The sequence below is a fragment of the Nematolebias whitei genome, chromosome 5 (genome assembly GCF_014905685.2).
Source record: "Nematolebias whitei isolate Nwh7 chromosome 5, NemWhi1, whole genome shotgun sequence".
Taxonomy (NCBI): domain Eukaryota; kingdom Metazoa; phylum Chordata; class Actinopteri; order Cyprinodontiformes; family Rivulidae; genus Nematolebias; species Nematolebias whitei.
Genome location: NC_056502.1, coordinates 39,768,972 through 39,779,031, shown reverse-complemented (window position 1 = coordinate 39,779,031; position 10,060 = coordinate 39,768,972).

Sequence of the window (10,060 nt, the reverse complement as noted above, 5' to 3'; positions counted from 1 at the left end):
TATATATATATATATATATATATATATATATATATATATATATATTTGTATTGTAATATGTCAGGACAGCTTTGCTGTGGACACACGGGCCACCATACATGTTATTTAAAACACGTACGGGCCATCATTTATGTAGTGAGCTAAGGCGTTAACTTCAATACTAATTAATTATTCTTAAAGCTAGTTCAAGCACAAAAAATATTAATTGTTTAATTACAACGGATTCTTTTCTTTTTCAAGTTAAATTTCTGCCATGTGACCAAGATTACTGTGAGTGGAGTGTTTAAATCAGTGACATGAGACCCCATTTTGTCTTTGACCCATCAGAATAAATGCGGTCATTTATTTAACAGAATCAAAATTTAACATCAAAACATGTATGCATTGATTTACTGATCTGTTTCTGATGAATAAACTTGGCAAGCTTTACTAACAAGACAACAGAACATTACTGATTGAGGCTGATTCACCTCTGAAGACATCTGGTTTGTTTACTGGTGAATAGCAAAGTTTAAGAGAGGAGAAATAGATTTAAGGAGAAAGTTTTAGATGGATGAAAGTTTATTGTGGAACCAGAACATTGCACCCTTCCTCCGACATCTAGCTCAGCTTTCCGGTACACTTCAGGACGTCAACGAGTTGTTACCTGAGATGGTGGACACCTCCACTCCGGAACAGAAGTCCATTAGTACGCTCCCTTTACAGCGTCTCCTGTTAAAATAGCTGGGGTCCTCAGAATAAATGCTGAAGTACTCGGTTCCACCGAATAAGCTTCCTTAGAAGTGGAGCATTTACTGCTCGGGTTGAGTGCATAGCGATGCGAGCTGTGACTCTGCTGAAGTGGAGGGACCCTTTGCACATGGTCCCATCCATCCGCTACTTAGTTGAGTCTCATCTCTGACTGAAAGTTCCAGCAAGACTGGAAAAGACTAAGACTCGTGAAGAGTAAGACTTAAAACTCCGACTGAGTTCCAGGACTGAACTAATAGTTCCCCGAAGTGTTCCTTTTACAGGGGTATACACTTCCTGTTACGTGGTACTTCCTGATTGGTTGAAACAACCAGCAGGGGTGTGGTTCTAGTGATGTTAGAGGGTCACTAGAAGTCCAGAGACAGCAGGAATGTTTACGAACGGTTAGTACAGACGGAGAAATGTTTATGAAGTGGTGAGAGGAAGCAGGTGCCAGGAGTTCTTATTTACCGTCTGCGAGTTTTAAAAACAAGACACTTCGTTCTAATAACTCGTCTCTGTTTGTCTCTGACTTTCGACCGACATCCACTACTCCTCATTCAGACAGAAGACTAAATGCACATTTACTTCATAAATAGGCATTTAACTGTATGATCAAAATCTAATGAGGTTTAAAAATCATTAATACTGTTTCACAGTTGATTTAAATGAGTGGTTCACTTCAACATTTAGAAATGGTATGACCTAAACACACTTTGGATTATCAAGATATCTTAAAATAGTAATGATAATGTAAAAGAAGAGTGTTCTTTCAATTGATTAATTCAGGATACAATTAAATAGTCTCTTGATGAGATAATTTGTATTTCTGGGTTCAAATCAAAGAAATAGCAGTTCCTGTCCCCTGAAGGTCTTCAGAGACAGATTGATGTCGGAGGCCTAGTTCACTACAGTCCCCCCTTTGGAAATCATCACCTGTCAATGGGGATGAATTCCAACATGAACTTACGCCTCCGAATGTCCTTGATCTTGATGTAATCCAGCAAGAGGAAAACAAAAGTCAAGAAAGGTAGTCCCACAACGGTTCTGGCACTTCCATAATGTTGTTGGTAATTCCATTGCAGCAACGCTTTAACCTCTTGGAAACAAAGTCTGTAATCCATTGGAAAAAGTCATATAATCCACAACGGTAAATCCACAACGATTGGAGGTGTTGATTGATTAGCATGCAGAGGGGTTCCCTCGATTGAACTGCAGAGGCGATCACTGGATGGCGTTTGGAGACCCACGTTGGAGTTGTAGGTCCCTTCAGCAAAGGTTGCTGCTGGTGGTTCCCAGTGGATGCCATTCTGGTTCTATGTGTTCATGCATTTATGTGGTTTTAGTTGGGCTTATGAGTGGGATTTTACATAAGACCTTAACCTATATGCACCTGGTGTGTAAGCTATCATGGTTTAGATCAGCTACAAGTACCAATTAAAGGGTGGGTCATGCTGAAAAATTATATTTAGGGATTTATACCTATAGAAGGGCATTCCAAACTAATTTTCCATTCCTAACTTGGTTTAAGTTAGATTTACATGGCAAAATGTAGTTTGGTTCAATTGTCTGTTGTCCCTTTAGACGAACGACTTGAGGTTTGGGATTTTGGTTTCCCCCTAAATGTTTTTGGAGTCTATGGCGAGACTCAACTTAAGGATTCGCTACCCCCCCCCCCCCCCCCCCCCCCCCCCCCCCCCGAATAGGATTGTTCGAGTAGGTTCGGCTTGAGCGTCGTGAGACCAATGTAGGTTATGGTAGTTAAGGTAGCATTAATCTACATTGACTCCTCAAGGTTTGAAGTTTAACAAATGAACTGCATGTTGGCATGGTTAAAGTCCTCATAGTCTCTAACTAAATTACACACAAAATTCATTCTTGCTGGAGGTGTTCAGAAACAATACCAAAACCAAATAAACGATGTCTCAACATCGACAAAATAGTGATTAAGCAACCAGAAAACAACGTTTCAACCTCGACAAAAGTAGTGATTAAGCAACTAGAAACAATGTTTCACTGCGACACTCACTCTGATTGTCAGATTCGATCACGTTATCGCGTCTGAGTTGTTATCTTTACACTTAATTAAGCTTAAACTTATTTAGTTTCTGCTTGGACGACCTTTTTCCCACTAGGTCTGAGTTTGTGAGATCTTTGTCTCCTGTGGAGTTATTGAACGCCTTGTGTAGTTTGACCTGGTTTTGATGTACCCATTTAACAATTGGCTCTTTTTGGCCTTTGCTGATTTTGATCTGATAGACAACTGGAGACAGTTTGTCTGTTATCAGGTGGGGTTCAGTCCACCTGGGCATCTGTTTGCGGGCGAGAGTTCCGGTCCCAGACTCTCCTTTCCCGGTTGTGGGGGCGAACGTGTAGTACCAGACCCTATCTCCCACTTGGAATTCCTCGTGAGAGGCCTTTTGGTCATAGTACGCCTTTCGTCCTTCAGCGGATTTTTCCAGGTTTTTCTGTGCAAAAGCAAAGGTGTTTTTAAGGGGTTCTTCCAAGTCATTCATGTATTGTTGTGTGGTATAGGCTGTTACCATGGCGGCATCACCTGATTGGTTCATCAGGTGTAGAGGGAGAGTCATTTGTCGACCCGTCATCATCTCTAAGGGAGAGATGCCAGTTGATGTATGTGGAGTGGCCCTTATGGACATGAGGACTAGAGGGAGTTTCACATCCCAGTCCTTGTGGTTTGCGGCTACGTATTTCTTCAAAATACTTACCACAATTCTGTTTGCTCTCTCCACTTGGCCTGAGGCCTGTGGGTGGTAGCCAACATGGAAGTTGACTTTGATGCCTAGCATCTTCCACAGTTCTTTCATCACTTCAGCTGTGAAGTGTGTACCTTGGTCTGAGTTCACCCTGAGGGGAGGTCCAAACCTTGAAAATACATGATTCATTAGTAACATAGCAGTCGTTTGTGCTGTGTCTTTAGGAGCTGGTAGACATTCTACCCCTTTGGTAAATGCACACGTTACCGTGAGAAAATATTTATTTCCTCTAGTGCTCTTAGTAAGTGGTCCAACCCAGTCGATCTGGAGGTCGGACCATGGGAATGCAATGCCTCTACTTTGCAGTGGTGCTCTGTGGAGTGGTCTGGATGGCTGAAACTGGCCACAGACCAGGCACCCTTTTATGTAGTTCTTGACATCCTTTTTCATTCCAGGCCAATAAGCAACTTGTTTTAATGCTTTCAGCGTGGCTTCATCTCCCTTGTGTCCTGCGGACGGGAGGTCATGCGTGTGAACTAACATCACCCCCCTGTGGTCATGGGGGACCACGAACACGGGTGAGGACGTCGGTCCATGAGCAAAAGTTAGGATGCCCTTGATTAGTTTTAGCTGTTTGAGCAGCTGAAAGAGGACTTTAAGGTCTGGATTGGAATCCAGGTCGACTTCGGACGGAGTGTTTTTCTCTGGGTAAGTCAAGTACAGTATCATCGAATTTATCGCAGGATCCAACTTCTGAAGTTGGATGATGTCTGGGTCAGTCAGCACGGGTTGTACAGAGACTGTGTTGTCAGCTGGTTTGGCTGCAGCCTGTGCACGTGACTGCCATTATCTTGACTGTAGATTGTACTGAGGCTTTTTGGTTGTTAGCAACCTGGCAGACCTCTGGAATGGTCTGTCCAGCCGTAAGGTTTGCTGTGTCTAGCACAGGAGGATCCTTTGTGGCTGGTTTTAGTGACCACAGTACATTATGGCTGGCGTCCACTCGGACACCTAATCTTACCAAGATGTCAGAGCCTATGTAAGTTGCATGTGGTAAGTCTGGGACCACGAGGAATGGGTTGACCAGTTCCCGTTGGTTCCAGATCAGTTTCAGGTTAATGACTCCTTTCGCAGTCATCACTCGTGAACCGTTGGGATACAATGGAAAGCGGGAAAGCGGAAAGCTTTCTCGATCAGAACAGGACCCAAATGTTTTTTAACCAATGTTTCGTAGAAAGCTTGGTTAATAGCTGATTTATCTGTCCACAGCGACAGTACAACATCTTCGGTGTGGGATCCTTGGATCTCTACACCTTTAACTACCAATGGTAGGTAGTATCCGGTGCTCTCTGACTGTCTCAGCTCGCAGAGGAGGCTTTCTTGTTCGGTCAGAGTTGGGTTCACCGGTTGGGTCTCTTCGGTTTCACATGATTTTAAAGGCTTACTTATTGGGACTGTGTTTTCTGCTGAGAAGTCCTTGGTGCCTTCTGTGGTGCCTGCTGTTAGGCAGTCTGTGACTGTCTCAGGAGGCATGAGTATTGGCAGGGGTTTGCTCTCTTTGGCCCACATTGTCTGTTTACCATAATCTATAATTGCCTCAAAGCGATTTATAAAATCCTGGCCGATCAAAAATGGGAATGAGTCAACCGTAGACACATGTACCAGGTGGTATAGTGTCATCTCGCCAACCTGCATGTGAACCATAGCTATAGCTATTAGGGTTGTCCTCGTCTCTACGAGGCCCTGCAGTTCTATAGCACGTTCTATGAGAGGTATTTCCCTGTGAACACAGTTAGCGGCGGTACTGAGCTCCTCGAACAGTTTGGCTGACATAATAGTTATGTCGGCTCCACCGTCCAGTAGGGCTTCATGTGTGAGGACCCCTTCAAGTGTGATCGACAGGTAAGCTTTTTTAGCGACCCCCTTTCTGATCAGGTTACACAGGAACCTTGTAGGTTTTGGCCAATGTTTTTTCTTACATTTACCTTTGCCTGTGTAATCCCAGTTTTTCCAAACCGTTGGTGCAGTCGCTGCTGCTCCTGAGAGTTCGGTTTTTGACGGGCCTCGGTCATTGATGTATGAGATCACCCGCTCTCTGTGTGTTGAGGGGCTCTCATTGTTTGTAACAACAAGGTCCTGGTGGCTGTCCGTGACAGCGGCAACGTTGTTGTTTGTGTCACCTTGATTTGTCTGAACCGTTAACATAGCTGTTGCTGTTTCTGAGGTTTCAGTTTGTGATGGGTCACTGTTGGTGACATGTGAATGTACCCCCCCCCCCCCTTTTTTGGTGAGGGGCTGTCAGAGTTTACAACACCAACGTCATGGTGACTGTCTGTGACAGCAGTAACAGTGTTGTTTGTGTGTTCTGACTCATCAGCAATGATATTGCCACACAACACGTCAGGTTATTTGTCCGTGGCAATACCTTTCAACATTTCCAAGAACCGACGCACACTCTCTGTCTCGTCCAAGCTCAGAGTTGCGGGGCTCTCTTTCTGGACCCACTGCTGTTTCTTTTTCGTCTCAGGCTGTTCAGGCCGACGTGGAGGGGGAGCAGGTCAGGTCCCCTCCTCTGGGGTTCCCAGTGGGATCCCTGGTTGTATGGGTAACCTTTGGTGCCATACTTTTTACCCTTAGGGCATGCGCCCCCCTTCTGGTACATTCGTTCATCCTCTGGTTTCTTGGGAAACCATTTAGGATCTTGTCTGGACCAGGGGGCACTCATCTGTTGTGGTTTGACTGCTGGGAAATCTTGTTTCCTCTCGCCTTTCTTGGGAGGGGGAGCTGAAGCTCTCATCCCTTCCAATTCTAATGACTGGGCAGAAATCTTCTCACCTGGGAACACCTCAATGGGTGTTTTGGCCTGTGAACGGGCCTCAAAGACATTCACAGCACAATTTTTTATCTCACTGATGGCTTTTTCTTTGAAATTAGCCATCATCTGCACTGACATCCTTATGTCAGGGTGGAGATTTTTGCTGAAAACGAACTTAAACGCTTCCTCCTCCTCCATGCCGGTTTCTTTCCTGTAACCAAAATAAGCCTGCAAAATTCTGGAATAATATGCCCTTGGGTGCTCATTCTTACCTTGCATGACCTTGTCGGCGGCTGGATATCCGCTAGGTCCCACGTAAAGGGGTATACTCTTTCATAAGAGCAGCACATAACAGGCGGTAATCCTTTCTTGTGGCATCAGGTTGACGTTCTATGAAGGAAAACACCGTCCTGGCTGAAGTGAGCTTGATCAAACTTATTTTATCTTCAACTGTAGCGTTGGGATAGCTTCTTAATTGGAAGTCAAGGTCCTGCAGATAGGCCTTATTGTCGGTCGAACCCAACGGCCATGGCTCAAAGCATTGGACATATTTCGCTATTTTATGCAATAGCGCTATTGAGAGCGGAGGCTGAGGGATTGGTGGAGTTGGAACAAAATAATCACGTGGAGGTGATTCACCAGATCCACGTGGAGGTGGCATAAGGAGATTATGTGTTGGAGGTACAGCAAAATCCTTCTGAGGTGGTGATGGTTGACCTGGACTCTGACCCAGTTTGTCTTTGAGTTCCAGACATCCTTGCCCCTCGTCAGAGATTTTATTTGTGGCTGCGGCAAGTTGTGCCTCACAGGCTGGTAAGCGTTAATGTGATGTATGACACTCACTTTGTAAACGCACGCCTTGTTGGACTAATGCCGCTTTTTCCAATATGCACTCGTCCAGAGATTTTGAAGTGAGCTGCAACCGTCGGTGCAGAGCATCATAGTCTGAACACAGTGCTTGGTACCTGGTCCCTCCATCACGTAGCTTTTCCTCATATGAGTTTGCTTGTAACAACAGCTGAGCTTGTGAGAGCACTTTCTGACGTTTCAATTCATTCTCTCAGGTCTCCTTATCAAATTGAAACTGTGCTCTGAGGTGTAGACACTCATCAATTGTTTTGTTTTTTCACGGGCCTCTGTCTCGCATTTCAACTTTATTTCAAGGGCTTCTGCCCTGTTGGCCTCAAGGTAAAATTTAGCTTTTAGCAAGAGAGCTATTTTAGCTAGCTGTTCATAGCCTGACTTTTTTATGGCTGCAGAAGTTACACTGCCTGTAACTTCTTTTAGCTCATCCAATAATTCTTTTGAGTTCATGCGGTCCACCTGTTCACCATATGGACATAAGGAACCTGTGAGCAGCTTCAGAGCTGTCTCCAGCCAGTCCTTTCCATCACATGGAGCAACATCAGCTTTCTCAGCTTCTGTTAAATCTGCCATGGTTGTATGTACTGTTCAGCAAAACCTATCTGGTGAAACCGTCGCAATCTTAGAGTTTTTCAACAGGTAAATGTTTGTATTTAAGTGAGCAGTGAGTTTCACACACTATTTTAGCTCTGGGTTTTATCAACAGTACTGTTATAAGCCAACTTTTCAATAAATGGGCACCTGTGTTTAGGCCTTACCCCATGAATATTGTAAGTAAATGCTTCCTGTGGCAGTGTTACTTAATAAGAGCTTAATTCTAACAGATACAAGAGCCAGGCTATTTCAGTGTTTATTTACTCCAATGCACTTAAAATTAATAAACCTGCAATATTGTCTAAGACGACTGACAGCAACTTTGTAGTTGTAAACGCTCCTTAAGCAGTTTAATTTACCAGAATTATCTATTTAAACAGTAACTCATAAACCAAGCTTGATTAACAAAAAAACCTTAAAATGAAAAGCGAGTATGCAGCTCTCAGTTCTGAAAAACTGTAATACTCTGTTTTCAACAGCAGGTGGCGGTATAAGCTTACTTTTACAGGTAGGAGTCACTGACGACTTCCTGTGAACCGTCCTGTTGACATCCGGTCGTTAGCTACGATTAGCAACGCACAAACCCGGTTCAAATCAGCATTTATGGACGGATTTAAAGCTTAACGTGGCGTCGCTTCACAAGCATGCTCTTTATGCATAGACTCATCAGGTTAGGAACGAATGTCAGGGCTTTATTCAGCTTTTTTAAACACTAAGGAAGACTCTGTTAAAAATGAGCTTAATTTCCGGGGTCACGTGACTTTACAGACACGTGGACATCGGGGGTGGGCTTTTTGCACTGACGCCAGCGTGAGTGGACGTACACGGCGTTATGTCACCAGCTTCTCAGCAAATCAGAATGTCCCAAACAGCGGTTGTCGACCAATCACAGCTCGTGTGTACCTGCCATAAGCTAGCAGTTAGCTTCAACAGTCCGGTCACAACATCGCCCAGCAAAGCTTTGAAAATGCACTATTAACTGTGAGAATGTAGCGAATCAGCATAGAAGCAGCTCTGAGTCGGCGCTCAGTTTCACAGACAACGTTTCACCATTTAAAACATGACTCGTTGAGTCCAGTAAACAGAACCGTGTCGAACTCGCCGAACTGCTCGGGCCTAATGAAGCGTCTCTCTCTCTCTGCTTACAGCTTAATTACACACACAGAATGACAATTTTCAGCTTCAAAATGAACATCAACGCAATTCTGCATCTTTCTGAACACCACAGCCGTTAAATATGTCTTTACCAACGTCAAAACTTGGATTTTTTTATGCCAACATGACGAGTTGTTCCACAATATCACAGGTCACACATAATATATCTCTTTAGAAATGTTACGGGCCACCATTTATGTAGTATGTCAGGAAGCTTTGCTGTAGACACACGGGCCACCATACATGTTATTTAAAACACGTACGGGCCATCATTTATGTAGTGAGCTAAGGCGTTAACTTCACTACTAATTAATTATTCTTAAAGCTAGTTCAAGCACAAAGAATATTAATTGTTTAATTACAACGGATTCTTTTCTTTTTTGAGTTAAATTTCTGCCATATGACCAAGATTACTATGAGTGGAGTGTTTAAATCAGTGACATGAGACACCATTTTATCTTTGACCCATCAGAATAAATGCGGTCATTTATTTAACAGAATCAAAATTTAACATCAAAACATGTACACATTGATTTGCTGATCTGTTTCTGATGAATAAACTTGGCAAGCTTTACCAACAAGACAACAGAACATTACTGATTGAGGCTGATTCACCTCTGAAGGCATCTGGTTTGTTTACTGGCGAATAGCAAAGTTTAAGTCAGAGTCAGAGTCAGAGTTTCTTTATTGTCATTCGCACCTCATGTGGTACATGTGGTGGAGCGAAATTATGTACACGGGGTCCCAGTTACATCCAACAATAAAATGTATAAGAAAAACAGTAATAACATCTAAGATATGAACTAAGAAAAACATCAACTAAATATACACTAAGCACTCATAACATAAAACATTGAACATCAGCACAAACATGAACATGAGTCTGTGAGCAGATGTGCACGCATGAACACATCAACATTGAAACAGATCAGCAGCAACATGAAACAGATCAGCAGCAACATGATATGGTTTTTCACAGTGATTATACTAGTTAGAGATTCATGAGTCTAACAGCCTCAGGGTAGAAGCTGTTCCTCAGTCTAGTGGTTCTACACTTAATGCTCCTTAACCTCCTTCCTGAGGGGAGTGGGGCAAAAAGTGTGTGTGCTGGGTGAGTGGGGTCCTTCATGATGCAGGTGGCCCTCTTCCTGCATCTGGAGGTGTAGATGTCTGTGATGGTGGGGAG